General features: G+C 49.1%; 50 non-coding genes and 12 pseudogenes across 50 annotated transcripts; all 62 read right to left on the reverse strand.

Annotated features, from left to right (window-relative positions):
* Positions 1 to 70: 70 nt before the first annotated feature.
* Positions 71 to 189, reverse strand: LOC149760142 (5S ribosomal RNA; annotated as a pseudogene).
* Positions 190 to 435: 246 nt separating this feature from the next.
* LOC149760143 (5S ribosomal RNA) lies at positions 436 to 554 on the reverse strand. Its single transcript, XR_016402636.1, has one exon. It is a non-coding gene; the product is annotated as a 5S ribosomal RNA (ribosomal RNA).
* Positions 555 to 800: 246 nt separating this feature from the next.
* On the reverse strand, positions 801 to 919 carry LOC149760144 (5S ribosomal RNA). Its single transcript, XR_016409571.1, has one exon. It is a non-coding gene; the product is annotated as a 5S ribosomal RNA (ribosomal RNA).
* A 444-nt stretch (positions 920 to 1,363) lies between these two features.
* Positions 1,364 to 1,482, reverse strand: LOC149760145 (5S ribosomal RNA). The gene has a single exon (XR_016409572.1). It is a non-coding gene; the product is annotated as a 5S ribosomal RNA (ribosomal RNA).
* A 247-nt stretch (positions 1,483 to 1,729) lies between these two features.
* On the reverse strand, positions 1,730 to 1,848 carry LOC149760146 (5S ribosomal RNA; annotated as a pseudogene).
* Positions 1,849 to 2,094: 246 nt separating this feature from the next.
* LOC149760147 (5S ribosomal RNA) lies at positions 2,095 to 2,213 on the reverse strand. The gene has a single exon (XR_016402637.1). It is a non-coding gene; the product is annotated as a 5S ribosomal RNA (ribosomal RNA).
* A 246-nt stretch (positions 2,214 to 2,459) lies between these two features.
* LOC149760148 (5S ribosomal RNA) lies at positions 2,460 to 2,578 on the reverse strand. Its single transcript, XR_016409574.1, has one exon. It is a non-coding gene; the product is annotated as a 5S ribosomal RNA (ribosomal RNA).
* Positions 2,579 to 2,824: 246 nt separating this feature from the next.
* Positions 2,825 to 2,943, reverse strand: LOC149760149 (5S ribosomal RNA; annotated as a pseudogene).
* A 246-nt stretch (positions 2,944 to 3,189) lies between these two features.
* Positions 3,190 to 3,308, reverse strand: LOC149760150 (5S ribosomal RNA). Its single transcript, XR_016400786.1, has one exon. It is a non-coding gene; the product is annotated as a 5S ribosomal RNA (ribosomal RNA).
* A 248-nt stretch (positions 3,309 to 3,556) lies between these two features.
* On the reverse strand, positions 3,557 to 3,675 carry LOC149760151 (5S ribosomal RNA). Its single transcript, XR_016400787.1, has one exon. It is a non-coding gene; the product is annotated as a 5S ribosomal RNA (ribosomal RNA).
* A 246-nt stretch (positions 3,676 to 3,921) lies between these two features.
* On the reverse strand, positions 3,922 to 4,040 carry LOC149760152 (5S ribosomal RNA). Its single transcript, XR_016404780.1, has one exon. It is a non-coding gene; the product is annotated as a 5S ribosomal RNA (ribosomal RNA).
* A 246-nt stretch (positions 4,041 to 4,286) lies between these two features.
* On the reverse strand, positions 4,287 to 4,405 carry LOC149760153 (5S ribosomal RNA). Its single transcript, XR_016403455.1, has one exon. It is a non-coding gene; the product is annotated as a 5S ribosomal RNA (ribosomal RNA).
* Positions 4,406 to 4,652: 247 nt separating this feature from the next.
* LOC149760154 (5S ribosomal RNA) lies at positions 4,653 to 4,771 on the reverse strand. The gene has a single exon (XR_016408357.1). It is a non-coding gene; the product is annotated as a 5S ribosomal RNA (ribosomal RNA).
* Positions 4,772 to 5,215: 444 nt separating this feature from the next.
* Positions 5,216 to 5,334, reverse strand: LOC149760155 (5S ribosomal RNA). Its single transcript, XR_016412817.1, has one exon. It is a non-coding gene; the product is annotated as a 5S ribosomal RNA (ribosomal RNA).
* A 247-nt stretch (positions 5,335 to 5,581) lies between these two features.
* LOC149760156 (5S ribosomal RNA) lies at positions 5,582 to 5,700 on the reverse strand (annotated as a pseudogene).
* A 246-nt stretch (positions 5,701 to 5,946) lies between these two features.
* LOC149760157 (5S ribosomal RNA) lies at positions 5,947 to 6,065 on the reverse strand. The gene has a single exon (XR_016402638.1). It is a non-coding gene; the product is annotated as a 5S ribosomal RNA (ribosomal RNA).
* Positions 6,066 to 6,311: 246 nt separating this feature from the next.
* Positions 6,312 to 6,430, reverse strand: LOC149760158 (5S ribosomal RNA). The gene has a single exon (XR_016404781.1). It is a non-coding gene; the product is annotated as a 5S ribosomal RNA (ribosomal RNA).
* A 246-nt stretch (positions 6,431 to 6,676) lies between these two features.
* Positions 6,677 to 6,795, reverse strand: LOC149760159 (5S ribosomal RNA). Its single transcript, XR_016403456.1, has one exon. It is a non-coding gene; the product is annotated as a 5S ribosomal RNA (ribosomal RNA).
* A 247-nt stretch (positions 6,796 to 7,042) lies between these two features.
* On the reverse strand, positions 7,043 to 7,161 carry LOC149760160 (5S ribosomal RNA). Its single transcript, XR_016408359.1, has one exon. It is a non-coding gene; the product is annotated as a 5S ribosomal RNA (ribosomal RNA).
* A 444-nt stretch (positions 7,162 to 7,605) lies between these two features.
* On the reverse strand, positions 7,606 to 7,724 carry LOC149760161 (5S ribosomal RNA). The gene has a single exon (XR_016412818.1). It is a non-coding gene; the product is annotated as a 5S ribosomal RNA (ribosomal RNA).
* Positions 7,725 to 7,971: 247 nt separating this feature from the next.
* On the reverse strand, positions 7,972 to 8,090 carry LOC149760162 (5S ribosomal RNA; annotated as a pseudogene).
* A 246-nt stretch (positions 8,091 to 8,336) lies between these two features.
* On the reverse strand, positions 8,337 to 8,455 carry LOC149760163 (5S ribosomal RNA). The gene has a single exon (XR_016402640.1). It is a non-coding gene; the product is annotated as a 5S ribosomal RNA (ribosomal RNA).
* Positions 8,456 to 8,701: 246 nt separating this feature from the next.
* LOC149760164 (5S ribosomal RNA) lies at positions 8,702 to 8,820 on the reverse strand. The gene has a single exon (XR_016404782.1). It is a non-coding gene; the product is annotated as a 5S ribosomal RNA (ribosomal RNA).
* Positions 8,821 to 9,066: 246 nt separating this feature from the next.
* Positions 9,067 to 9,185, reverse strand: LOC149760165 (5S ribosomal RNA). Its single transcript, XR_016403457.1, has one exon. It is a non-coding gene; the product is annotated as a 5S ribosomal RNA (ribosomal RNA).
* A 247-nt stretch (positions 9,186 to 9,432) lies between these two features.
* Positions 9,433 to 9,551, reverse strand: LOC149760166 (5S ribosomal RNA). The gene has a single exon (XR_016408360.1). It is a non-coding gene; the product is annotated as a 5S ribosomal RNA (ribosomal RNA).
* A 444-nt stretch (positions 9,552 to 9,995) lies between these two features.
* Positions 9,996 to 10,114, reverse strand: LOC149760167 (5S ribosomal RNA). The gene has a single exon (XR_016412820.1). It is a non-coding gene; the product is annotated as a 5S ribosomal RNA (ribosomal RNA).
* Positions 10,115 to 10,361: 247 nt separating this feature from the next.
* LOC149760168 (5S ribosomal RNA) lies at positions 10,362 to 10,480 on the reverse strand (annotated as a pseudogene).
* A 246-nt stretch (positions 10,481 to 10,726) lies between these two features.
* LOC149760169 (5S ribosomal RNA) lies at positions 10,727 to 10,845 on the reverse strand. Its single transcript, XR_016402641.1, has one exon. It is a non-coding gene; the product is annotated as a 5S ribosomal RNA (ribosomal RNA).
* A 246-nt stretch (positions 10,846 to 11,091) lies between these two features.
* LOC149760170 (5S ribosomal RNA) lies at positions 11,092 to 11,210 on the reverse strand. Its single transcript, XR_016409575.1, has one exon. It is a non-coding gene; the product is annotated as a 5S ribosomal RNA (ribosomal RNA).
* A 246-nt stretch (positions 11,211 to 11,456) lies between these two features.
* Positions 11,457 to 11,575, reverse strand: LOC149760171 (5S ribosomal RNA; annotated as a pseudogene).
* Positions 11,576 to 11,821: 246 nt separating this feature from the next.
* Positions 11,822 to 11,940, reverse strand: LOC149760172 (5S ribosomal RNA). The gene has a single exon (XR_016400788.1). It is a non-coding gene; the product is annotated as a 5S ribosomal RNA (ribosomal RNA).
* A 248-nt stretch (positions 11,941 to 12,188) lies between these two features.
* Positions 12,189 to 12,307, reverse strand: LOC149760173 (5S ribosomal RNA). The gene has a single exon (XR_016400887.1). It is a non-coding gene; the product is annotated as a 5S ribosomal RNA (ribosomal RNA).
* Positions 12,308 to 12,553: 246 nt separating this feature from the next.
* LOC149760174 (5S ribosomal RNA) lies at positions 12,554 to 12,672 on the reverse strand. The gene has a single exon (XR_016404783.1). It is a non-coding gene; the product is annotated as a 5S ribosomal RNA (ribosomal RNA).
* Positions 12,673 to 12,918: 246 nt separating this feature from the next.
* LOC149760175 (5S ribosomal RNA) lies at positions 12,919 to 13,037 on the reverse strand. The gene has a single exon (XR_016403458.1). It is a non-coding gene; the product is annotated as a 5S ribosomal RNA (ribosomal RNA).
* A 247-nt stretch (positions 13,038 to 13,284) lies between these two features.
* On the reverse strand, positions 13,285 to 13,403 carry LOC149760176 (5S ribosomal RNA). Its single transcript, XR_016408361.1, has one exon. It is a non-coding gene; the product is annotated as a 5S ribosomal RNA (ribosomal RNA).
* Positions 13,404 to 13,847: 444 nt separating this feature from the next.
* On the reverse strand, positions 13,848 to 13,965 carry LOC149760177 (5S ribosomal RNA). The gene has a single exon (XR_016407754.1). It is a non-coding gene; the product is annotated as a 5S ribosomal RNA (ribosomal RNA).
* A 247-nt stretch (positions 13,966 to 14,212) lies between these two features.
* LOC149760178 (5S ribosomal RNA) lies at positions 14,213 to 14,331 on the reverse strand (annotated as a pseudogene).
* A 246-nt stretch (positions 14,332 to 14,577) lies between these two features.
* LOC149760179 (5S ribosomal RNA) lies at positions 14,578 to 14,696 on the reverse strand. The gene has a single exon (XR_016402642.1). It is a non-coding gene; the product is annotated as a 5S ribosomal RNA (ribosomal RNA).
* A 246-nt stretch (positions 14,697 to 14,942) lies between these two features.
* On the reverse strand, positions 14,943 to 15,061 carry LOC149760180 (5S ribosomal RNA). The gene has a single exon (XR_016409576.1). It is a non-coding gene; the product is annotated as a 5S ribosomal RNA (ribosomal RNA).
* A 246-nt stretch (positions 15,062 to 15,307) lies between these two features.
* LOC149760181 (5S ribosomal RNA) lies at positions 15,308 to 15,426 on the reverse strand (annotated as a pseudogene).
* Positions 15,427 to 15,672: 246 nt separating this feature from the next.
* LOC149760182 (5S ribosomal RNA) lies at positions 15,673 to 15,791 on the reverse strand. Its single transcript, XR_016400789.1, has one exon. It is a non-coding gene; the product is annotated as a 5S ribosomal RNA (ribosomal RNA).
* Positions 15,792 to 16,039: 248 nt separating this feature from the next.
* Positions 16,040 to 16,158, reverse strand: LOC149760183 (5S ribosomal RNA). The gene has a single exon (XR_016400983.1). It is a non-coding gene; the product is annotated as a 5S ribosomal RNA (ribosomal RNA).
* A 246-nt stretch (positions 16,159 to 16,404) lies between these two features.
* LOC149760184 (5S ribosomal RNA) lies at positions 16,405 to 16,523 on the reverse strand. The gene has a single exon (XR_016402055.1). It is a non-coding gene; the product is annotated as a 5S ribosomal RNA (ribosomal RNA).
* A 246-nt stretch (positions 16,524 to 16,769) lies between these two features.
* On the reverse strand, positions 16,770 to 16,888 carry LOC149760185 (5S ribosomal RNA; annotated as a pseudogene).
* A 247-nt stretch (positions 16,889 to 17,135) lies between these two features.
* LOC149760186 (5S ribosomal RNA) lies at positions 17,136 to 17,254 on the reverse strand. Its single transcript, XR_016408362.1, has one exon. It is a non-coding gene; the product is annotated as a 5S ribosomal RNA (ribosomal RNA).
* A 246-nt stretch (positions 17,255 to 17,500) lies between these two features.
* LOC149760187 (5S ribosomal RNA) lies at positions 17,501 to 17,619 on the reverse strand. The gene has a single exon (XR_016412487.1). It is a non-coding gene; the product is annotated as a 5S ribosomal RNA (ribosomal RNA).
* Positions 17,620 to 17,865: 246 nt separating this feature from the next.
* Positions 17,866 to 17,984, reverse strand: LOC149760188 (5S ribosomal RNA). The gene has a single exon (XR_016403461.1). It is a non-coding gene; the product is annotated as a 5S ribosomal RNA (ribosomal RNA).
* A 247-nt stretch (positions 17,985 to 18,231) lies between these two features.
* On the reverse strand, positions 18,232 to 18,350 carry LOC149760189 (5S ribosomal RNA). The gene has a single exon (XR_016408363.1). It is a non-coding gene; the product is annotated as a 5S ribosomal RNA (ribosomal RNA).
* A 246-nt stretch (positions 18,351 to 18,596) lies between these two features.
* Positions 18,597 to 18,715, reverse strand: LOC149760190 (5S ribosomal RNA). Its single transcript, XR_016403417.1, has one exon. It is a non-coding gene; the product is annotated as a 5S ribosomal RNA (ribosomal RNA).
* Positions 18,716 to 18,961: 246 nt separating this feature from the next.
* Positions 18,962 to 19,080, reverse strand: LOC149760191 (5S ribosomal RNA; annotated as a pseudogene).
* A 246-nt stretch (positions 19,081 to 19,326) lies between these two features.
* LOC149760192 (5S ribosomal RNA) lies at positions 19,327 to 19,445 on the reverse strand. Its single transcript, XR_016408364.1, has one exon. It is a non-coding gene; the product is annotated as a 5S ribosomal RNA (ribosomal RNA).
* A 246-nt stretch (positions 19,446 to 19,691) lies between these two features.
* On the reverse strand, positions 19,692 to 19,810 carry LOC149760193 (5S ribosomal RNA). The gene has a single exon (XR_016412488.1). It is a non-coding gene; the product is annotated as a 5S ribosomal RNA (ribosomal RNA).
* A 246-nt stretch (positions 19,811 to 20,056) lies between these two features.
* Positions 20,057 to 20,175, reverse strand: LOC149760194 (5S ribosomal RNA). The gene has a single exon (XR_016407789.1). It is a non-coding gene; the product is annotated as a 5S ribosomal RNA (ribosomal RNA).
* A 247-nt stretch (positions 20,176 to 20,422) lies between these two features.
* LOC149760195 (5S ribosomal RNA) lies at positions 20,423 to 20,541 on the reverse strand. Its single transcript, XR_016408365.1, has one exon. It is a non-coding gene; the product is annotated as a 5S ribosomal RNA (ribosomal RNA).
* Positions 20,542 to 20,787: 246 nt separating this feature from the next.
* Positions 20,788 to 20,906, reverse strand: LOC149760196 (5S ribosomal RNA). The gene has a single exon (XR_016403418.1). It is a non-coding gene; the product is annotated as a 5S ribosomal RNA (ribosomal RNA).
* A 246-nt stretch (positions 20,907 to 21,152) lies between these two features.
* On the reverse strand, positions 21,153 to 21,271 carry LOC149760197 (5S ribosomal RNA; annotated as a pseudogene).
* A 246-nt stretch (positions 21,272 to 21,517) lies between these two features.
* On the reverse strand, positions 21,518 to 21,636 carry LOC149760198 (5S ribosomal RNA). Its single transcript, XR_016409577.1, has one exon. It is a non-coding gene; the product is annotated as a 5S ribosomal RNA (ribosomal RNA).
* A 246-nt stretch (positions 21,637 to 21,882) lies between these two features.
* On the reverse strand, positions 21,883 to 22,001 carry LOC149760199 (5S ribosomal RNA). The gene has a single exon (XR_016409578.1). It is a non-coding gene; the product is annotated as a 5S ribosomal RNA (ribosomal RNA).
* A 246-nt stretch (positions 22,002 to 22,247) lies between these two features.
* LOC149760200 (5S ribosomal RNA) lies at positions 22,248 to 22,366 on the reverse strand. Its single transcript, XR_016405632.1, has one exon. It is a non-coding gene; the product is annotated as a 5S ribosomal RNA (ribosomal RNA).
* A 247-nt stretch (positions 22,367 to 22,613) lies between these two features.
* LOC149760201 (5S ribosomal RNA) lies at positions 22,614 to 22,732 on the reverse strand. The gene has a single exon (XR_016408366.1). It is a non-coding gene; the product is annotated as a 5S ribosomal RNA (ribosomal RNA).
* A 246-nt stretch (positions 22,733 to 22,978) lies between these two features.
* On the reverse strand, positions 22,979 to 23,097 carry LOC149760202 (5S ribosomal RNA). Its single transcript, XR_016412489.1, has one exon. It is a non-coding gene; the product is annotated as a 5S ribosomal RNA (ribosomal RNA).
* A 246-nt stretch (positions 23,098 to 23,343) lies between these two features.
* Positions 23,344 to 23,462, reverse strand: LOC149760203 (5S ribosomal RNA). The gene has a single exon (XR_016404378.1). It is a non-coding gene; the product is annotated as a 5S ribosomal RNA (ribosomal RNA).
* Between the last annotated feature and the right edge of the window lie 34 nt (positions 23,463 to 23,496).

Here is a 23,496-nt window from a genome sequence, read left to right on the forward strand (position 1 = left end):
GGAAAAGCCAAAAGCCAAAAAATTAAAAATAAATATTATCAAAAAATAAAAAAGCGGGCAAAAAATAAAAAGGGTGCAACATGAGGACTTCCCAGGGGGTCACCCATCCTAGTACTACTCTCGCCCAAGCACGCTTAACTGCGGAGTTCTGATAGGATCCGGTGCATTAGTGCTGGTATGATCCCACCCAAGACATGCCCTTCGAAACTCCCTTTTATGACAAAGTAGCAGACCTCGACGGCCCGAGACATTCGCGCTGCCGGGGCCGTTCTGGCGTAGGATTCAACACGCTGTTCCGCTATGCGGCATGGCACCGCCAGTCTCCGGACTCAGTTTATTTTCGGGGGAAAAAAATTATCCGAAGAGGAAAAGCCAAAAGCCGAAAAATAAAAAATAAATGTTATCAAAAAATAAAAAAGCGGGCAAAAAATAAAAGGGGTGCAACACGAGGACTTCCCAGGGGGTCACCCATCCTAGTACTACTCTCGCCCAAGCACGCTTAACTGCGGAGTTCTGATGGGATCCGGTGCATTAGTGCTGGTATGATCGCACGCATGACATGCCCTTCGAAACTCCCTTTTATGACAAAGCAGCAGACCTCGACGGCCCGAGACATTCGCGCTGCCGGGGCCGTTCTGGCGTAGGATTCAACGCGCTGTTCCGCTATGCGGCATGGCACCGCCAGTCTCCGGACTCAGTTTATTTTCGGGGGAAAAAAATTATCCGAAGAGGAAAAGCCAAAAGCCGAAAAATAAAAAATAAATGTTATCAAAAAATAAAAAAGCGGGCAAAAAATAAAAGGGGTGCAACACGAGGACTTCCCAGGGGGTCACCCATCCTAGTACTACTCTCGCCCAAGCACGCTTAACTGCGGAGTTCTGATGGGATCCGGTGCATTAGTGCTGGTATGATCGCACCCATGACATGCCCTTCGAAACTCCCTTTTATGACAAAGCAGCAGATCTCGACAGCCCGAGACATTCGCGCTGCCGGGGCCGTTCTGGCGTAGGATTCAACGCGCTGTTCCGCTATGCGGCATGGCACCGCCAGTCTCCGGACTCAGTTTATTTTCGGGGAAAAAAAATTATCCGAAGAGAAAAAGCCAAAAGCCAAAAAATTAAAAATAAATATTATCAAAAAATAAAAAAGCGGGCAAAAAATAAAAAGGGTGCAACACGAGGACTTCCCAGGGGGTCACCCATCCTAGTACTTCTCTCGCCCAACCGCTATGCGGCATGGCACCGCGAGTCTCCGGACTCAGTTTATTTTCGAGGAAAAAAAATTATCCGAAGAGGAAAAGCCAAAAGCCAAAAAATTAAAAATAAATGTTATCAAAAAAGAAAAAAGCGGGCAAAAAATAAAAGGGGTGCAACACGAGGACTTCCCAGGGGGTCACCCATCCTAGTACTACTCTCGCCCAAGCACGCTTAACTGCGGAGTTCTGATGGGATCCGGTGCATTAGTGCTGGTATGATCGCACCCATGATATGCCCTTCGAAACTCCCTTTTATGACAAAGCAGCAGACCTCGACGGCCCGAGAAATTCGCGCTGCCGGGGCCGTTCTGGCGTAGGATTCAACGCGCTGGTCCCGCTATGCGGCATGGCACCGCCAGTCTCCGGACCCAGTTTATTGTCGGGGGAAAAAAATTATCCGAAGAGGAAAAGCCAAAAGCCAAAAAATTAAAAATAAATATTATCAAAAAATAAAAAAGCGGGCAAAAAATAAAAAGGGTGCAACATGAGGACTTCCCAGGGGGTCACCCATCCTAGTACTACTCTCGCCCAAGCACGCTTAACTGCGGAGTTCTGATAGGATCCGGTGCATTAGTGCTGGTATGATCCCACCCAAGACATGCCCTTCGAAACTCCCTTTTATGACAAAGTAGCAGACCTCGACGGCCCGAGACATTCGCGCTGCCGGGGCCGTTCTGGCGTAGGATTCAACACGCTGTTCCGCTATGCGGCATGGCACCGCCAGTCTCCGGACTCAGTTTATTTTCGGGGGAAAAAAATTATCCGAAGAGGAAAAGCCAAAAGCCGAAAAATAAAAAATAAATGTTATCAAAAAATAAAAAAGCGGGCAAAAAATAAAAGGGGTGCAACACGAGGACTTCCCAGGGGGTCACCCATCCTAGTACTACTCTCGCCCAAGCACGCTTAACTGCGGAGTTCTGATGGGATCCGGTGCATTAGTGCTGGTATGATCGCACGCATGACATGCCCTTCGAAACTCCCTTTTATGACAAAGCAGCAGACCTCGACGGCCCGAGACATTCGCGCTGCCGGGGCCGTTCTGGCGTAGGATTCAACGCGCTGTTCCGCTATGCGGCATGGCACCGCCAGTCTCCGGACTCAGTTTATTTTCGGGGGAAAAAAATTATCCGAAGAGGAAAAGCCAAAAGCCGAAAAATAAAAAATAAATGTTATCAAAAAATAAAAAAGCGGGCAAAAAATAAAAGGGGTGCAACACGAGGACTTCCCAGGGGGTCACCCATCCTAGTACTACTCTCGCCCAAGCACGCTTAACTGCGGAGTTCTGATGGGATCCGGTGCATTAGTGCTGGTATGATCGCACCCATGACATGCCCTTCGAAACTCCCTTTTATGACAAAGCAGCAGATCTCGACGGCCCGAGACATTCGCGCTGCCGGGGCCGTTCTGGCGTAGGATTCAACGCGCTGTTCCGCTATGCGGCATGGCACCGCCAGTCTCCGGACTCAGTTTATTTTCGGGGGAAAAAAATTATCCGAAGAGGAAAAGCCAAAAGCCAAAAAATTAAAAATAAATATTATCAAAAAATAAAAAAGCGGGCAAAAAATAAAAAGGGTGCAACACGAGGACTTCCCAGGGGGTCACCCATCCTAGTACTTCTCTCGCCCAAGCACGCCTAACTGCGGAGTTATGATGGGATCCGGTGCATTAGTGCTGGTATGATCGCACCCATGACATGCCCTTCGAAACTCCCTTTTATGACAAAGCAGCAGACCGCGACAGCCCGAGACATTCGCGCTGCCGGGGCCGTTCTGGCGTAGGATTCAACGCGCTGTTCCGCTATGCGGCATGGCACCGCGAGTCTCCGGACTCAGTTTATTTTCGGGGGAAAAAAATTATCCGAAGAGGAAAAGCCAAAAGCCGAAAAATTAAAAATAAATATTATCAAAAAATAAAAAAGCGGGCAAAAAATAAAAGGGGTGCAACACGAGGACTTCCCAGGGGGTCACCCATCCTAGTACTACTCTCGCCCAAGCACACTTAACTGCGGAGTTCTGATGGGATCCGGTGCATTAGTGCTGGTATGATCGCACCCATGACATGCCCATCGAAACTCCCTTTTATGACAAAGCAGCAGACCTCGACGGCCCGAGACATTCGCGCCGCCGGGGCCGTTCTGGCGTAGGATTCAACGCGCTATTCCCGCTATGCGGCATGGCACCGCCAGTCTCCGGACTCAGTTTATTTTCGGGGGAAAAAAATTATCCGAAGAGGAAAAGCCAAAAGCCGAAAAATTAAAAATAAATATTATCAAAAAATAAAAAAGTGGAGAAAAAAATAAAAAGGGTGCGACACGAGGACTTCCCAGGGGGTCACCCATCCTAGTACTACTCTCGCCCAAGCACGCTTAACTGCGGAGTTCTGATGGGATCCGGTGCATTAGTGCTGGTATGATCGCACCCATGACATGCCCTTCGAAACTCCCTTTTATGACAAAGCAGCAGACCTCGACGGACCGAGACATTCGCGATGCCGGGGCCGTTCTGGCGTAGGATTCAACGCGCTGTTCCGCTATGCGGCATGGCACCGCCAGTCTCCGGACTCAGTTTATTTTCGGGGGAAAAAAATTATCCGAAGAGGAAAAGCCAAAAGCCGAAAAATTAAAAATAAATATTATCAAAAAATAAAAAAGCGGGCAAAAAATAAAAGGGGTGCAACACGAGGACTTCCCAGGGGGTCACCCGTCCTAGTACTACTCTCGCCCAGGCACGCTTAACTGCGGAGCTCTGATGGGATCCGGTGCATTAGTGCTGGTATGATCGCACCCATGACATGCCCATCGAAACACCCTTTTATGACAAAGCAGCAGACCTCGACGGCCCGAGACATTCGCGCTGCCGGGGCCGTTCTGGCGTAGGATTCAATGCGCTGTTCCGCTATGCGGCATGGCACCGCGAGTCTCCGGACTCAGTTTATTTTCGAGGGAAAAAAATTATCCGAAGAGGAAAAGCCAAAAGCCAAAAAATTAAAAATAAATGTTATCAAAAAAGAAAAAAGCGGGCAAAAAATAAAAGGGGTGCAACACGAGGACTTCCCAGGGGGTCACCCATCCTAGTACTACTCTCGCCCAAGCACGCTTAACTGCGGAGTTCTGATGGGATCAGGTGCATTAGTGCTGGTATGATCGCACCCATGATATGCCCTTCGAAACTCCCTTTTATGACAAAGCAGCAGACCTCGACGGCCCGAGACATTCGCGCTGCCGGGGCCGTTCTGGCGTAGGATTCAACGCGCTGGTCCCGCTATGCGGCATGGCACCGCCAGTCTCCGGACCCAGTTTATTGTCGGGGGAAAAAAATTATCCGAAGGGGAAAAGCCAAAAGCCAAAAAATTAAAAATAAATATTATCAAAAAATAAAAAAGCGGGCAAAAAATAAAAAGGGTGCAACATGAGGACTTCCCAGGGGGTCACCCATCCTAGTACTACTCTCGCCCAAGCACGCTTAACTGCAGAGTTCTGATAGGATCCGGTGCATTAGTGCTGGTATGATCGCACCCAAGACATGCCCTTCGAAACTTCCTTTTATGACAAAGTAGCAGACCTCGACGGCCCGAGACATTCGCGCTGCCGGGGCCGTTCTGCCGTAGGATTCAACACGCTGTTCCGCTATGCGGCATGGCACCGCCAGTCTCCGGACTCAGTTTATTTTCGGGGGAAAAAAATTATCCGAAGAGGAAAAGCCAAAAGCCAAAAAATTAAAAATAAATATTATCAAAAAATAAAAAAGCGGGCAAAAAATAAAAAGGGTGCAACACGAGGACTTCCCAGGGGGTCACCCATCCTAGTACTTCTCTCGCCCAACCGCTATGCGGCATGGCACCGCGAGTCTCCGGACTCAGTTTATTTTCGAGGAAAAAAAATTATCCGAAGAGGAAAAGCCAAAAGCCAAAAAATTAAAAATAAATGTTATCAAAAAAGAAAAAAGCGGGCAAAAAATAAAAGGGGTGCAACACGAGGACTTCTCAGGGGGTCACCCATCCTAGTACTACTCTCGCCCAAGCACGCTTAACTGCGGAGTTCTGATGGGATCCGGTGCATTAGTGCTGGTATGATCGCACCCATGATATGCCCTTCGAAACTCCCTTTTATGACAAAGCAGCAGACCTCGACGGCCCGAGAAATTCGCGCTGCCGGGGCCGTTCTGGCGTAGGATTCAACGCGCTGGTCCCGCTATGCGGCATGGCACCGCCAGTCTCCGGACCCAGTTTATTGTCGGGGGAAAAAAATTATCCGAAGAGGAAAAGCCAAAAGCCAAAAAATTAAAAATAAATATTATCAAAAAATAAAAAAGCGGGCAAAAAATAAAAAGGGTGCAACATGAGGACTTCCCAGGGGGTCACCCATCCTAGTACTACTCTCGCCCAAGCACGCTTAACTGCGGAGTTCTGATAGGATCCGGTGCATTAGTGCTGGTATGATCCCACCCAAGACATGCCCTTCGAAACTCCCTTTTATGACAAAGTAGCAGACCTCGACGGCCCGAGACATTCGCGCTGCCGGGGCCGTTCTGGCGTAGGATTCAACACGCTGTTCCGCTATGCGGCATGGCACCGCCAGTCTCCGGACTCAGTTTATTTTCGGGGGAAAAAAATTATCCGAAGAGGAAAAGCCAAAAGCCGAAAAATAAAAAATAAATGTTATCAAAAAATAAAAAAGCGGGCAAAAAATAAAAGGGGTGCAACACGAGGACTTCCCAGGGGGTCACCCATCCTAGTACTACTCTCGCCCAAGCACGCTTAACTGCGGAGTTCTGATGGGATCCGGTGCATTAGTGCTGGTATGATCGCACGCATGACATGCCCTTCGAAACTCCCTTTTATGACAAAGCAGCAGACCTCGACGGCCCGAGACATTCGCGCTGCCGGGGCCGTTCTGGCGTAGGATTCAACGCGCTGTTCCGCTATGCGGCATGGCACCGCGAGTCTCCGGACTCAGTTTATTTTCGGGGGAAAAAAATTATCCGAAGAGGAAAAGCCAAAAGCCGAAAAATTAAAAATAAATATTATCAAAAAATAAAAAAGCGGGCAAAAAATAAAAGGGGTGCAACACGAGGACTTCCCAGGGGGTCACCCGTCCTAGTACTACTCTCGCCCAGGCACGCTTAACTGCGGAGCTCTGATGGGATCCGGTGCATTAGTGCTGGTATGATCGCACCCATGACATGCCCATCGAAACACCCTTTTATGACAAAGCAGCAGACCTCGACGGCCCGAGACATTCGCGCTGCCGGGGCCGTTCTGGCGTAGGATTCAATGCGCTGTTCCGCTATGCGGCATGGCACCGCGAGTCTCCGGACTCAGTTTATTTTCGAGGGAAAAAAATTATCCGAAGAGGAAAAGCCAAAAGCCAAAAAATTAAAAATAAATGTTATCAAAAAAGAAAAAAGCGGGCAAAAAATAAAAGGGGTGCAACACGAGGACTTCCCAGGGGGTCACCCATCCTAGTACTACTCTCGCCCAAGCACGCTTAACTGCGGAGTTCTGATGGGATCAGGTGCATTAGTGCTGGTATGATCGCACCCATGATATGCCCTTCGAAACTCCCTTTTATGACAAAGCAGCAGACCTCGACGGCCCGAGACATTCGCGCTGCCGGGGCCGTTCTGGCGTAGGATTCAACGCGCTGGTCCCGCTATGCGGCATGGCACCGCCAGTCTCCGGACCCAGTTTATTGTCGGGGGAAAAAAATTATCCGAAGGGGAAAAGCCAAAAGCCAAAAAATTAAAAATAAATATTATCAAAAAATAAAAAAGCGGGCAAAAAATAAAAAGGGTGCAACATGAGGACTTCCCAGGGGGTCACCCATCCTAGTACTACTCTCGCCCAAGCACGCTTAACTGCAGAGTTCTGATAGGATCCGGTGCATTAGTGCTGGTATGATCGCACCCAAGACATGCCCTTCGAAACTTCCTTTTATGACAAAGTAGCAGACCTCGACGGCCCGAGACATTCGCGCTGCCGGGGCCGTTCTGCCGTAGGATTCAACACGCTGTTCCGCTATGCGGCATGGCACCGTCAGTCTCCGGACTCAGTTTATTTTCGGGGGAAAAAAATTATCCGAAGAGGAAAAGCCAAAAGCCAAAAAATTAAAAATAAATATTATCAAAAAATAAAAAAGCGGGCAAAAAATAAAAAGGGTGCAACACGAGGACTTCCCAGGGGGTCACCCATCCTAGTACTTCTCTCGCCCAACCGCTATGCGGCATGGCACCGCGAGTCTCCGGACTCAGTTTATTTTCGAGGAAAAAAAATTATCCGAAGAGGAAAAGCCAAAAGCCAAAAAATTAAAAATAAATGTTATCAAAAAAGAAAAAAGCGGGCAAAAAATAAAAGGGGTGCAACACGAGGACTTCTCAGGGGGTCACCCATCCTAGTACTACTCTCGCCCAAGCACGCTTAACTGCGGAGTTCTGATGGGATCCGGTGCATTAGTGCTGGTATGATCGCACCCATGATATGCCCTTCGAAACTCCCTTTTATGACAAAGCAGCAGACCTCGACGGCCCGAGAAATTCGCGCTGCCGGGGCCGTTCTGGCGTAGGATTCAACGCGCTGGTCCCGCTATGCGGCATGGCACCGCCAGTCTCCGGACCCAGTTTATTGTCGGGGGAAAAAAATTATCCGAAGAGGAAAAGCCAAAAGCCAAAAAATTAAAAATAAATATTATCAAAAAATAAAAAAGCGGGCAAAAAATAAAAAGGGTGCAACATGAGGACTTCCCAGGGGGTCACCCATCCTAGTACTACTCTCGCCCAAGCACGCTTAACTGCGGAGTTCTGATAGGATCCGGTGCATTAGTGCTGGTATGATCCCACCCAAGACATGCCCTTCGAAACTCCCTTTTATGACAAAGTAGCAGACCTCGACGGCCCGAGACATTCGCGCTGCCGGGGCCGTTCTGGCGTAGGATTCAACACGCTGTTCCGCTATGCGGCATGGCACCGCCAGTCTCCGGACTCAGTTTATTTTCGGGGGAAAAAAATTATCCGAAGAGGAAAAGCCAAAAGCCGAAAAATAAAAAATAAATGTTATCAAAAAATAAAAAAGCGGGCAAAAAATAAAAGGGGTGCAACACGAGGACTTCCCAGGGGGTCACCCATCCTAGTACTACTCTCGCCCAAGCACGCTTAACTGCGGAGTTCTGATGGGATCCGGTGCATTAGTGCTGGTATGATCGCACGCATGACATGCCCTTCGAAACTCCCTTTTATGACAAAGCAGCAGACCTCGACGGCCCGAGACATTCGCGCTGCCGGGGCCGTTCTGGCGTAGGATTCAACGCGCTGTTCCGCTATGCGGCATGGCACCGCGAGTCTCCGGACTCAGTTTATTTTCGGGGGAAAAAAATTATCCGAAGAGGAAAAGCCAAAAGCCGAAAAATTAAAAATAAATATTATCAAAAAATAAAAAAGCGGGCAAAAAATAAAAGGGGTGCAACACGAGGACTTCCCAGGGGGTCACCCGTCCTAGTACTACTCTCGCCCAGGCACGCTTAACTGCGGAGCTCTGATGGGATCCGGTGCATTAGTGCTGGTATGATCGCACCCATGACATGCCCATCGAAACACCCTTTTATGACAAAGCAGCAGACCTCGACGGCCCGAGACATTCGCGCTGCCGGGGCCGTTCTGGCGTAGGATTCAATGCGCTGTTCCGCTATGCGGCATGGCACCGCGAGTCTCCGGACTCAGTTTATTTTCGAGGGAAAAAAATTATCCGAAGAGGAAAAGCCAAAAGCCAAAAAATTAAAAATAAATGTTATCAAAAAAGAAAAAAGCGGGCAAAAAATAAAAGGGGTGCAACACGAGGACTTCCCAGGGGGTCACCCATCCTAGTACTACTCTCGCCCAAGCACGCTTAACTGCGGAGTTCTGATGGGATCAGGTGCATTAGTGCTGGTATGATCGCACCCATGATATGCCCTTCGAAACTCCCTTTTATGACAAAGCAGCAGACCTCGACGGCCCGAGACATTCGCGCTGCCGGGGCCGTTCTGGCGTAGGATTCAACGCGCTGGTCCCGCTATGCGGCATGGCACCGCCAGTCTCCGGACCCAGTTTATTGTCGGGGGAAAAAAATTATCCGAAGGGGAAAAGCCAAAAGCCAAAAAATTAAAAATAAATATTATCAAAAAATAAAAAAGCGGGCAAAAAATAAAAAGGGTGCAACATGAGGACTTCCCAGGGGGTCACCCATCCTAGTACTACTCTCGCCCAAGCACGCTTAACTGCAGAGTTCTGATAGGATCCGGTGCATTAGTGCTGGTATGATCGCACCCAAGACATGCCCTTCGAAACTTCCTTTTATGACAAAGTAGCAGACCTCGACGGCCCGAGACATTCGCGCTGCCGGGGCCGTTCTGCCGTAGGATTCAACACGCTGTTCCGCTATGCGGCATGGCACCGCCAGTCTCCGGACTCAGTTTATTTTCGGGGGAAAAAAATTATCCGAAGAGGAAAAGCCAAAAGCCAAAAAATTAAAAATAAATATTATCAAAAAATAAAAAAGCGGGCAAAAAATAAAAAGGGTGCAACACGAGGACTTCCCAGGGGGTCACCCATCCTAGTACTTCTCTCGCCCAACCGCTATGCGGCATGGCACCGCGAGTCTCCGGACTCAGTTTATTTTCGAGGAAAAAAAATTATCCGAAGAGGAAAAGCCAAAAGCCAAAAAATTAAAAATAAATGTTATCAAAAAAGAAAAAAGCGGGCAAAAAATAAAAGGGGTGCAACACGAGGACTTCTCAGGGGGTCACCCATCCTAGTACTACTCTCGCCCAAGCACGCTTAACTGCGGAGTTCTGATGGGATCCGGTGCATTAGTGCTGGTATGATCGCACCCATGATATGCCCTTCGAAACTCCCTTTTATGACAAAGCAGCAGACCTCGACGGCCCGAGAAATTCGCGCTGCCGGGGCCGTTCTGGCGTAGGATTCAACGCGCTGGTCCCGCTATGCGGCATGGCACCGCCAGTCTCCGGACCCAGTTTATTGTCGGGGGAAAAAAATTATCCGAAGAGGAAAAGCCAAAAGCCAAAAAATTAAAAATAAATATTATCAAAAAATAAAAAAGCGGGCAAAAAATAAAAAGGGTGCAACATGAGGACTTCCCAGGGGGTCACCCATCCTAGTACTACTCTCGCCCAAGCACGCTTAACTGCGGAGTTCTGATAGGATCCGGTGCATTAGTGCTGGTATGATCCCACCCAAGACATGCCCTTCGAAACTCCCTTTTATGACAAAGTAGCAGACCTCGACGGCCCGAGACATTCGCGCTGCCGGGGCCGTTCTGGCGTAGGATTCAACACGCTGTTCCGCTATGCGGCATGGCACCGCCAGTCTCCGGACTCAGTTTATTTTCGGGGGAAAAAAATTATCCGAAGAGGAAAAGCCAAAAGCCGAAAAATAAAAAATAAATGTTATCAAAAAATAAAAAAGCGGGCAAAAAATAAAAGGGGTGCAACACGAGGACTTCCCAGGGGGTCACCCATCCTAGTACTACTCTCGCCCAAGCACGCTTAACTGCGGAGTTCTGATGGGATCCGGTGCATTAGTGCTGGTATGATCGCACGCATGACATGCCCTTCGAAACTCCCTTTTATGACAAAGCAGCAGACCTCGACGGCCCGAGACATTCGCGCTGCCGGGGCCGTTCTGGCGTAGGATTCAACGCGCTGTTCCGCTATGCGGCATGGCACCGCGAGTCTCCGGACTCAGTTTATTTTCGGGGGAAAAAAATTATCCGAAGAGGAAAAGCCAAAAGCCGAAAAATAAAAAATAAATGTTATCAAAAAATAAAAAAGCGGGCAAAAAATAAAAGGGGTGCAACACGAGGACTTCCCAGGGGGTCACCCATCCTAGTACTACTCTCGCCCAAGCACGCTTAACTGCGGAGTTCTGATGGGATCCGGTGCATTAGTGCTGGTATGATCGCACCCATGACATGCCCTTCGAAACTCCCTTTTATGACAAAGCAGCAGATCTCGACGGCCCGAGACATTCGCGCTGCCGGGGCCGTTCTGGCGTAGGATTCAACGCGCTGTTCCGCTATGCGGCATGGCACCGCCAGTCTCCGGACTCAGTTTATTTTCGGGGGAAAAAAATTATCCGAAGAGGAAAAGCCAAAAGCCAAAAAATTAAAAATAAATATTATCAAAAAATAAAAAAGCGGGCAAAAAATAAAAAGGGTGCAACACGAGGACTTCCCAGGGGGTCACCCATCCTAGTACTTCTCTCGCCCAAGCACGCCTAACTGCGGAGTTATGATGGGATCCGGTGCATTAGTGCTGGTATGATTGCACCCATGACATGCCCTTCGAAACTCCCTTTTATGACAAAGCAGCAGACCGCGACGGCCCGAGACATTCGCGCTGCCGGGGCCGTTCTGGCGTAGGATTCAACGCGCTGTTCCGCTATGCGGCATGGCACCGCGAGTCTCCGGACTCAGTTTATTTTCGGGGGAAAAAAATTATCCGAAGAGGAAAAGCCAAAAGCCGAAAAATTAAAAATAAATATTATCAAAAAATAAAAAAGCGGGCAAAAAATAAAAGGGGTGCAACACGAGGACTTCCCAGGGGGTCACCCATCCTAGTACTACTCTCGCCCAAGCACACTTAACTGCGGAGTTCTGATGGGATCCGGTGCATTAGTGCTGGTATGATCGCACCCATGACATGCCCATCGAAACTCCCTTTTATGACAAAGCAGCAGACCTCGACGGCCCGAGACATTCGCGCCGCCGGGGCCGTTCTGGCGTAGGATTCAACGCGCTATTCCCGCTATGCGGCATGGCACCGCCAGTCTCCGGACTCAGTTTATTTTCGGGGGAAAAAAATTATCCGAAGAGGAAAAGCCAAAAGCCGAAAAATTAAAAATAAATATTATCAAAAAATAAAAAAGTGGAGAAAAAAATAAAAAGGGTGCGACACGAGGACTTCCCAGGGGGTCACCCATCCTAGTACTACTCTCGCCCAAGCACGCTTAACTGCGGAGTTCTGATGGGATCCGGTGCATTAGTGCTGGTATGATCGCACCCATGACATGCCCTTCGAAACTCCCTTTTATGACAAAGCAGCAGACCTCGACGGACCGAGACATTCGCGATGCCGGGGCCGTTCTGGCGTAGGATTCAACGCGCTGTTCCGCTATGCGGGATGGCACCGCCAGTCTCCGGACTCAGTTTATTTTCGGGGAAAAAAAATTATCCGAAGAGGAAAAGCCAAAAGCCGAAAAATTAAAAATAAATATTATCAAAAAATAAAAAAGCGGGCAAAAAATAAAAGGGGTGCAACACGAGGACTTCCCAGGGGGTCACCCGTCCTAGTACTACTCTCGCCCAGGCACGCTTAACTGCGGAGCTCTGATGGGATCCGGTGCATTAGTGCTGGTATGATCGCACCCATGACATGCCCATCGAAACACCCTTTTATGACAAAGCAGCAGACCTCGACGGCCCGAGACATTCGCGCTGCCGGGGCCGTTCTGGCGTAGGATTCAATGCGCTGTTCCGCTATGCGGCATGGCACCGCGAGTCTCCGGACTCAGTTTATTTTCGAGGGAAAAAAATTATCCGAAGAGGAAAAGCCAAAAGCCAAAAAATTAAAAATAAATGTTATCAAAAAAGAAAAAAGCGGGCAAAAAATAAAAGGGGTGCAACACGAGGACTTCCCAGGGGGTCACCCATCCTAGTACTACTCTCGCCCAAGCACGCTTAACTGCGGAGTTCTGATGGGATCAGGTGCATTAGTGCTGGTATGATCGCACCCATGATATGCCCTTCGAAACTCCCTTTTATGACAAAGCAGCAGACCTCGACGGCCCGAGACATTCGCGCTGCCGGGGCCGTTCTGGCGTAGGATTCAACGCGCTGGTCCCGCTATGCGGCATGGCACCGCCAGTCTCCGGACCCAGTTTATTGTCGGGGGAAAAAAATTATCCGAAGGGGAAAAGCCAAAAGCCAAAAAATTAAAAATAAATATTATCAAAAAATAAAAAAGCGGGCAAAAAATAAAAAGGGTGCAACATGAGGACTTCCCAGGGGGTCACCCATCCTAGTACTACTCTCGCCCAAGCACGCTTAACTGCAGAGTTCTGATAGGATCCGGTGCATTAGTGCTGGTATGATCGCACCCAAGACATGCCCTTCGAAACTCCCTTTTATGACAAAGTAGCAGACCTCGACGGCCCGAGACATTCGCGCTGCCGGGGCCGTTCTGCCGTAGGATTCAACACGCTGTTCCGCTATGCGGCATGGCACCGCCAGTCTCCGGACTCAGTTTATTTTCGGGGGAAAAAAATTATCCGAAGAGGAAAAGCCAAAAGCCAAAAAATTAAAAATAAAAAATATCAAAAAATAAAAAAGCGGGCAAAAAATAAAAAGGGTGCAACACGAGGACTTCCCAGGGGGTCACCCATCCTAGTACTTCTCTCGCCCAACCGCTATGCGGCATGGCACCGCGAGTCTCCGGACTCAGTTTATTTTCGAGGAAAAAAAATTATCCGAAGAGGAAAAGCCAAAAGCCAAAAAATTAAAAATAAATGTTATCAAAAAAGAAAAAAGCGGGCAAAAAATAAAAGGGGTGCAACACGAGGACTTCCCAGGGGGTCACCCATCCTAGTACTACTCTCGCCCAAGCACGCTTAACTGCGGAGTTCTGATGGGATCCGGTGCATTAGTGCTGGTAGATCGCACCCATGATATGCCCTTCGAAACTCCCTTTTATGACAAAGCAGCAGACCTCGACGGCCCGAGAAATTCGCGCTGCCGGGGCCGTTCTGGCGTAGGATTCAACGCGCTGGTCCCGCTATGCGGCATGGCACCGCCAGTCTCCGGACCCAGTTTATTGTCGGGGGAAAAAAATTATCCGAAGAGGAAAAGCCAAAAGCCAAAAAATTAAAAATAAATATTATCAAAAAATAAAAAAGCGGGCAAAAAATAAAAAGGGTGCAACATGAGGACTTCCCAGGGGGTCACCCATCCTAGTACTACTCTCGCCCAAGCACGCTTAACTGCGGAGTTCTGATAGGATCCGGTGCATTAGTGCTGGTATGATCCCACCCAAGACATGCCCTTCGAAACTCCCTTTTATGACAAAGTAGCAGACCTCGACGGCCCGAGACATTCGCGCTGCCGGGGCCGTTCTGGCGTAGGATTCAACACGCTGTTCCGCTATGCGGCATGGCACCGCCAGTCTCCGGACTCAGTTTATTTTCGGGGGAAAAAAATTATCCGAAGAGGAAAAGCCAAAAGCCGAAAAATAAAAAATAAATGTTATCAAAAAATAAAAAAGCGGGCAAAAAATAAAAGGGGTGCAACACGAGGACTTCCCAGGGGGTCACCCATCCTAGTACTACTCTCGCCCAAGCACGCTTAACTGCGGAGTTCTGATGGGATCCGGTGCATTAGTGCTGGTATGATCGCACGCATGACATGCCCTTCGAAACTCCCTTTTATGACAAAGCAGCAGACCTCGACGGCCCGAGACATTCGCGCTGCCGGGGCCGTTCTGGCGTAGGATTCAACGCGCTGTTCCGCTATGCGGCATGGCACCGCCAGTCTCCGGACTCAGTTTATTTTCGGGGGAAAAAAATTATCCGAAGAGGAAAAGCCAAAAGCCGAAAAATAAAAAATAAATGTTATCAAAAAATAAAAAAGCGGGCAAAAAATAAAAGGGGTGCAACACGAGGACTTCCCAGGGGGTCACCCATCCTAGTACTACTCTCGCCCAAGCACGCTTAACTGCGGAGTTCTGATGGGATCCGGTGCATTAGTGCTGGTATGATCGCACCCATGACATGCCCTTCGAAACTCCCTTTTATGACAAAGCAGCAGATCTCGACGGCCCGAGACATTCGCGCTGCCGGGGCCGTTCTGGCGTAGGATTCAACGCGCTGTTCCGCTATGCGGCATGGCACCGCCAGCCTCCGGACTCAGTTTATTTTCGGGGGAAAAAAATTATCCGAAGAGGAAAAGCCAAAAGCCAAAAAATTAAAAATAAATATTATCAAAAAATAAAAAAGCGGGCAAAAAATAAAAAGGGTGCAACACGAGGACTTCCCAGGGGGTCACCCATCCTAGTACTTCTCTCGCCCAAGCACGCCTAACTGCGGAGTTATGATGGGATCCGGTGCATTAGTGCTGGTATGATCGCACCCATGACATGCCCTTCGAAACTCCCTTTTATGACAAAGCAGCAGACCGCGACGGCCCGAGACATTCGCGCTGCCGGGGCCGTTCTGGCGTAGGATTCAACGCGCTGTTCCGCTATGCGGCATGGCACCGCGAGTCTCCGGACTCAGTTTATTTTCGGGGGAAAAAAATTATCCGAAGAGGAAAAGCCAAAAGCCGAAAAATTAAAAATAAATATTATCAAAAAATAAAAAAGCGGGCAAAAAATAAAAGGGGTGCAACACGAGGACTTCCCAGGGGGTCACCCATCCTAGTACTACTCTCGCCCAAGCACACTTAACTGCGGAGTTCTGATGGGATCCGGTGCATTAGTGCTGGTATGATCGCACCCATGACATGCCCATCGAAACTCCCTTTTATGACAAAGCAGCAGACCTCGACGGCCCGAGACATTCGCGCCGCCGGGGCCGTTCTGGCGTAGGATTCAACGCGCTATTCCCGCTATGCGGCATGGCACCGCCAGTCTCCGGACTCAGTTTATTTTCGGGGGAAAAAAATTATCCGAAGAGGAAAAGCCAAAAGCCGAAAAATTAAAAATAAATATTATCAAAAAATAAAAAAGTGGAGAAAAAAATAAAAAGGGTGCGACACGAGGACTTCCCAGGGGGTCACCCATCCTAGTACTACTCTCGCCCAAGCACGCTTAACTGCGGAGTTCTGATGGGATCCGGTGCATTAGTGCTGGTATGATCGCACCCATGACATGCCCTTCGAAACTCCCTTTTATGACAAAGCAGCAGACCTCGACGGACCGAGACATTCGCGATGCCGGGGCCGTTCTGGCGTAGGATTCAACGCGCTGTTCCGCTATGCGGCATGGCACCGCCAGTCTCCGGACTCAGTTTATTTTCGGGGGAAAAAAATTATCCGAAGAGGAAAAGCCAAAAGCCGAAAAATTAAAAATAAATATTATCAAAAAATAAAAAAGCGGGCAAAAAATAAAAGGGGTGCAACACGAGGACTTCCCAGGGGGTCACCCGTCCTAGTACTACTCTCGCCCAGGCACGCTTAACTGCGGAGTTCTGATGGGATCCGGTGCATTAGTGCTGGTATGATCGCACCCATGACATGCCCATCGAAACACCCTTTTATGACAAAGCAGCAGACCTCGACGGCCCGAGACATTCGCGCTGCCGGGGCCGTTCTGGCGTAGGATTCAATGCGCTGTTCCGCTATGCGGCATGGCACCGCGAGTCTCCGGACTCAGTTTATTTTCGAGGGAAAAAAATTATCCGAAGAGGAAAAGCCAAAAGCCAAAAAATTAAAAATAAATGTTATCAAAAAAGAAAAAAGCGGGCAAAAAATAAAAGGGGTGCAACACGAGGACTTCCCAGGGGTTCACCCATCCTAGTACAACTCTCGCCCAAGCACGCTTAACTGCGGAGTTCTGATGGGATCAGGTGCATTAGTGCTGGTATGATCGCACCCATGATATGCCCTTCGAAACTCCCTTTTATGACAAAGCAGCAGACCTCGACGGCCCGAGACATTCGCGCTGCCGGGGCCGTTCTGGCGTAGGATTCAACGCGCTGGTCCCGCTATGCGGCATGGCACCGCCAGTCTCCGGACCCAGTTTATTGTCGGGGGAAAAAAATTATCCGAAGGGGAAAAGCCAAAAGCCAAAAAATTAAAAATAAATATTATCAAAAAATAAAAAAGCGGGCAAAAAATAAAAAGGGTGCAACATGAGGACTTCCCAGGGGGTCACCCATCCTAGTACTACTCTCGCCCAAGCACGCTTAACTGCAGAGTTCTGATAGGATCCGGTGCATTAGTGCTGGTATGATCGCACCCAAGACATGCCCTTCGAAACTCCCTTTTATGACAAAGTAGCAGACCTCGACGGCCCGAGACATTCGCGCTGCCGGGGCCGTTCTGCCGTAGGATTCAACACGCTGTTCCGCTATGCGGCATGGCACCGCCAGTCTCCGGACTCAGTTTATTTTCGGGGGAAAAAAATTATCCGAAGAGGAAAAGCCAAAAGCCGAAAAATAAAAAATAAATGTTATCAAAAAATAAAAAAGCGGGCAAAAAATAAAAGGGGTGCAACACGAGGACTTCCCAGGGGGTCACCCATCCTAGTACTACTCTCGCCCAAGCACGCTTAACTACGGAGTTCTGATGGGATCCGGTGCATTAGTGCTGGTATGATCGCACCCATGACATGCCCTTCGAAACTCCCTTTTATGACAAAGCAGCAGACCTCGACGGCCCGAGACATTCGCGCTGCCGGGGCCGTTCTGGCGTAGGATTCAACGCGCTGTTCCGCTATGCGGCATGGCACCGCCAGTCTCCGGACTCAGTTTATTTTCGGGGGAAAAAAATTATCCGAAGAGGAAAAGCCAAAAGCCGAAAAATAAAAAATAAATGTTATCAAAAAATAAAAAAGCGGGCAAAAAATAAAAGGGGTGCAACACGAGGACTTCCCAGGGGGTCACCCATCCTAGTACTACTCTCGCCCAAGCACGCTTAACTGCGGAGTTCTGATGGGATCAGGTGCATTAGTGCTGGTATGATCGCACCCATGATATGCCCTTCGAAACTCCCTTTTATGACAAAGCAGCAGACCTCGACGGCCCGAGACATTCGCGCTGCCGGGGCCGTTCTGGCGTAGGATTCAACGCGCTGGTCCCGCTATGCGGCATGGCACCGCCAGTCTCCGGACCCAGTTTATTGTCGGGGGAAAAAAATTATCCGAAGAGGAAAAGCCAAAAGCCAAAAAATTAAAAATAAATATTATCAAAAAATAAAAAAGCGGGCAAAAAATAAAAAGGGTGCAACATGAGGACTTCCCAGGGGGTCACCCATCCTAGTACTACTCTCGCCCAAGCACGCTTAACTGCAGAGTTCTGATAGGATCCGGTGCATTAGTGCTGGTATGATCGCACCCAAGACATGCCCTTCGAAACTCCCTTTTATGACAAAGTAGCAGACCTCGACGGCCCGAGACATTCGCGCTGCCGGGGCCGTTCTGGCGTAGGATTCAACACGCTGTTCCGCTATGCGGCATGGCACCGCCAGTCTCCGGACTCAGTTTATTTTCGGGGGAAAAAAATTATCCGAAGAGGAAAAGCCAAAAGCCGAAAAATAAAAAATAAATGTTATCAAAAAATAAAAAAGCGGGCAAAAAATAAAAGGGGTGCAACACGAGGACTTCCCAGGGGGTCACCCATCCTAGTACTACTTTCGCCCAAGCACGCTTAACTGCGGAGTTCTGATGGGATCCGGTGCATTAGTGCTGGTATGATCGCACCCATGACATGCCCTTCGAAACTCCCTTTTATGACAAAGCAGCAGACCTCGACGGCCCGAGACATTCGCGCTGCCGGGGCCGTTCTGGCGTAGGATTCAACGCGCTGTTCCGCTATGCGGCATGGCACCGCCAGTCTCCGGACTCAGTTTATTTTCGGGGGAAAAAAATTATCCGAAGAGGAAAAGCCAAAAGCCAAAAAATTAAAAATAAATATTATCAAAAAATAAAAAAGCGGGCAAAAAATAAAAAGGGTGCAACACGAGGACTTCCCAGGGGGTCACCCATCCTAGTACTTCTCTCGCCCAAGCACGCCTAACTGCGGAGTTATGATGGGATCCGGTGCATTAGTGCTGGTATGATCGCACCCATGACATGCCCTTCGAAACTCCCTTTTATGACAAAGCAGCAGACCGCGACGGCCCGAGACATTCGCGCTGCCGGGGCCGTTCTGGCGTAGGATTCAACGCGCTGTTCCGCTATGCGGCATGGCACCGCGAGTCTCCGGACCCAGTTTATTGTCGGGGGAAAAAAATTATCCGAAGGGGAAAAGCCAAAAGCCAAAAAATTAAAAATAAATATTATCAAAAAATAAAAAAGCGGGCAAAAAATAAAAAGGGTGCAACATGAGGACTTCCCAGGGGGTCACCCATCCTAGTACTACTCTCGCCCAAGCACGCTTAACTGCAGAGTTCTGATAGGATCCGGTGCATTAGTGCTGGTATGATCGCACCCAAGGCATGCCCTTCGAAACTCCCTTTTATGACAAAGTAGCAGACCTCGACGGCCCGAGACATTCGCGCTGCCGGGGCCGTTCTGCCGTAGGATTCAACACGCTGTTCCGCTATGCGGCATGGCACCGCCAGTCTCCGGACTCAGTTTATTTTCGGGGGAAAAAAATTATCCGAAGAGGAAAAGCCAAAAGCCGAAAAATAAAAAATAAATGTTATCAAAAAATAAAAAAGCGGGCAAAAAATAAAAGGGGTGCAACACGAGGACTTCCCAGGGGGTCACCCATCCTAGTACTACTCTCGCCCAAGCACGCTTAACTACGGAGTTCTGATGGGATCCGGTGCATTAGTGCTGGTATGATCGCACCCATGACATGCCCTTCGAAACTCCCTTTTATGACAAAGCAGCAGACCTCGACGGCCCGAGACATTCGCGCTGCCGGGGCCGTTCTGGCGTAGGATTCAACGCGCTGTTCCGCTATGCGGCATGGCACCGCCAGTCTCCGGACTCAGTTTATTTTCGGGGGAAAAAAATTATCCGAAGAGGAAAAGCCAAAAGCCGAAAAATAAAAAATAAATGTTATCAAAAAATAAAAAAGCGGGCAAAAAATAAAAGGGGTGCAACACGAGGACTTCCCAGGGGGTCACCCATCCTAGTACTACTCTCTCCCAAGCACGCTTAACTGCGGAGTTCTGATGGGATCAGGTGCATTAGTGCTGGTATGATCGCACCCATGATATGCCCTTCGAAACTCCCTTTTATGACAAAGCAGCAGACCTCGACGGCCCGAGACATTCGCGCTGCCGGGGCCGTTCTGGCGTAGGATTCAACGCGCTGGTCCCGCTATGCGGCATGGCACCGCCAGTCTCCGGACCCAGTTTATTGTCGGGGGAAAAAAATTATCCGAAGAGGAAAAGCCAAAAGCCAAAAAATTAAAAATAAATATTATCAAAAAATAAAAAAGCGGGCAAAAAATAAAAAGGGTGCAACATGAGGACTTCCCAGGGGGTCACCCATCCTAGTACTACTCTCGCCCAAGCACGCTTAACTGCAGAGTTCTGATAGGATCCGGTGCATTAGTGCTGGTATGATCGCACCCAAGACATGCCCTTCGAAACTCCCTTTTATGACAAAGTAGCAGACCTCGACGGCCCGAGACATTCGCGCTGCCGGGGCCGTTCTGGCGTAGGATTCAACACGCTGTTCCGCTATGCGGCATGGCACCGCCAGTCTCCGGACTCAGTTTATTTTCGGGGGAAAAAAATTATCCGAAGAGGAAAAGCCAAAAGCCGAAAAATAAAAAATAAATGTTATCAAAAAATAAAAAAGCGGGCAAAAAATAAAAGGGGTGCAACACGAGGACTTCCCAGGGGGTCACCCATCCTAGTACTACTTTCGCCCAAGCACGCTTAACTGCGGAGTTCTGATGGGATCCGGTGCATTAGTGCTGGTATGATCGCACCCATGACATGCCCTTCGAAACTCCCTTTTATGACAAAGCAGCAGACCTCGACGGCCCGAGACATTCGCGCTGCCGGGGCCGTTCTGGCGTAGGATTCAACGCGCTGTTCCGCTATGCGGCATGGCACCGCCAGTCTCCGGACTCAGTTTATTTTCGGGGGGAAAAAATTATCCGAAGAGGAAAAGCCAAAAGCCAAAAAATTAAAAATAAATATTATCAAAAAATAAAAAAGCGGGCAAAAAATAAAAAGGGTGCAACACGAGGACTTCCCAGGGGGTCACCCATCCTAGTACTTCTCTCGCCCAAGCACGCCTAACTGCGGAGTTATGATGGGATCCGGTGCATTAGTGCTGGTATGATCGCACCCATGACATGCCCTTCGAAACTCCCTTTTATGACAAAGCAGCAGACCGCGACGGCCCGAGACATTCGCGCTGCCGGGGCCGTTCTGGCGTAGGATTCAACGCGCTGTTCCGCTATGCGGCATGGCACCGCGAGTCTCCGGACTCAGTTTATTTTCGGGGGAAAAAAATTATCCGAAGAGGAAAAGCCAAAAGCCGAAAAATTAAAAATAAATATTATCAAAAAATAAAAAAGCGGGCAAAAAATAAAAGGGGTGCAACACGAGGACTTCCCAGGGGGTCACCCATCCTAGTACTACTCTCGCCCAAGCACGCTTAACTGCGGAGTTCTGATGGGATCCGGTGCATTAGTGCTGGTATGATCGCACCCATGACATGCCCATCGAAACTCCCTTTTATGACAAAGCAGCAGACCTCGACGGCCCGAGACATTCGCGCCGCCGGGGCCGTTCTGGCGTAGGATTCAACGCGCTGTTCCGCTATGCGGCATGGCACCGCGAGTCTCCGGACTCAGTTTATTTTCGGGGGAAAAAAATTATCCGAAGAGGAAAAGCCAAAAGCCGAAAAATTAAAAATAAATATTATCAAAAAATAAAAAAGCGGGCCAAAAATAAAAGGGGTGCAACACGAGGACTTCCCAGGGGGTCACCCATCCTAGTACTACTCTCGCCCAAGCACGCTTAACTGCGGAGTTCTGATGGGATCCGGTGCATTAGTGCTGGTATGATCGCACCCATGACATGCCCATCGAAACACCCTTTTATGACAAAGCAGCAGACCTCGACGGCCCGAGACATTCGCGCTGCCGGGGCCGTTCTGGCGTAGGATTCAATGCGCTGTTCCGCTATGCGGCATGGCACCGCGAGTCTCCGGACTCAGTTTATTTTCGAGGGAAAAAAATTATCCGAAGAGGAAAAGCCAAAAGCCAAAAAATTAAAAATAAATGTTATCAAAAAAGAAAAAAGCGGGCAAAAAATAAAAGGGGTGCAACACGAGGACTTCCCAGGGGGTCACCCATCCTAATACTACTCTCGCCCAAGCACGCTTAACTGCGGAGTTCTGATGGGATCAGGTGCATTAGTGCTGGTATGATCGCACCCATGATATGCCCTTCGAAACTCCCTTTTATGACAAAGCAGCAGACCTCGACGGCCCGAGACATTCGCGCTGCCGGGGCCGTTCTGGCGTAGGATTCAACGCGCTGGTCCCGCTATGCGGCATGGCACCGCCAGTCTCCGGACCCAGTTTATTGTCGGGGGAAAAAAATTATCCGAAGAGGAAAAGCCAAAAGCCAAAAAATTAAAAATAAATATTATCAAAAAATAAAAAAGCGGGCAAAAAATAAAAAGGGTGCAACATGAGGACTTCCCAGGGGGTCACCCATCCTAGTACTACTCTCGCCCAAGCACGCTTAACTGCAGAGTTCTGATAGGATCCGGTGCATTAGTGCTGGTATGATCGCACCCAAGACATGCCCTTCGAAACTCCCTTTTATGACAAAGTAGCAGACCTCGACGGCCCGAGACATTCGCGCTGCCGGGGCCGTTCTGGCGTAGGATTCAACACGCTGTTTCGCTATGCGGCATGGCACCGCCAGTCTCCGGACTCAGTTTATTTTCGGGGGAAAAAAATTATCCGAAGAGGAAAAGCCAAAAGCCGAAAAATAAAAAATAAATGTTATCAAAAAATAAAAAAGCGGGCAAAAAATAAAAGGGGTGCAACACGAGGACTTCCCAGGGGGTCACCCATCCTAGTACTACTCTCGCCCAAGCACGCTTAACTACGGAGTTCTGATGGGATCCGGTGCATTAGTGCTGGTATGATCGCACCCATGACATGCCCTTCGAAACTCCCTTTTATGACAAAGCAGCAGACCTCGACGGCCCGAGACATTCGCGCTGCCGGGGCCGTTCTGGCGTAGGATTCAACGCGCTGTTCCGCTATGCGGCATGGCACCGCCAGTCTCCGGACTCAGTTTATTTTCGGGGGAAAAAAATTATCCGAAGAGGAAAAGCCAAAAGCCGAAAAATAAAAAATAAATGTTATCAAAAAATAAAAAAGCGGGCAAAAAATAAAAGGGGTGCAACACGAGGACTTCCCAGGGGGTCACCCATCCTAGTACTACTCTCGCCCAAGCACCCTTAACTGCGGAGTTCTGATGGGATCAGGTGCATTAGTGCTGGTATGATCGCACCCATGATATGCCCTTCGAAACTCCCTCTTATGACAA

The sequence above is a fragment of the Phoenix dactylifera genome, chromosome 4, assembly GCF_051530095.1.
Source record: "Phoenix dactylifera cultivar Ajwa chromosome 4, Ajwa_hap1_PhDact_Kaust_v1.1, whole genome shotgun sequence".
NCBI classification, from domain to species: Eukaryota; Viridiplantae; Streptophyta; class Magnoliopsida; order Arecales; family Arecaceae; genus Phoenix; species Phoenix dactylifera.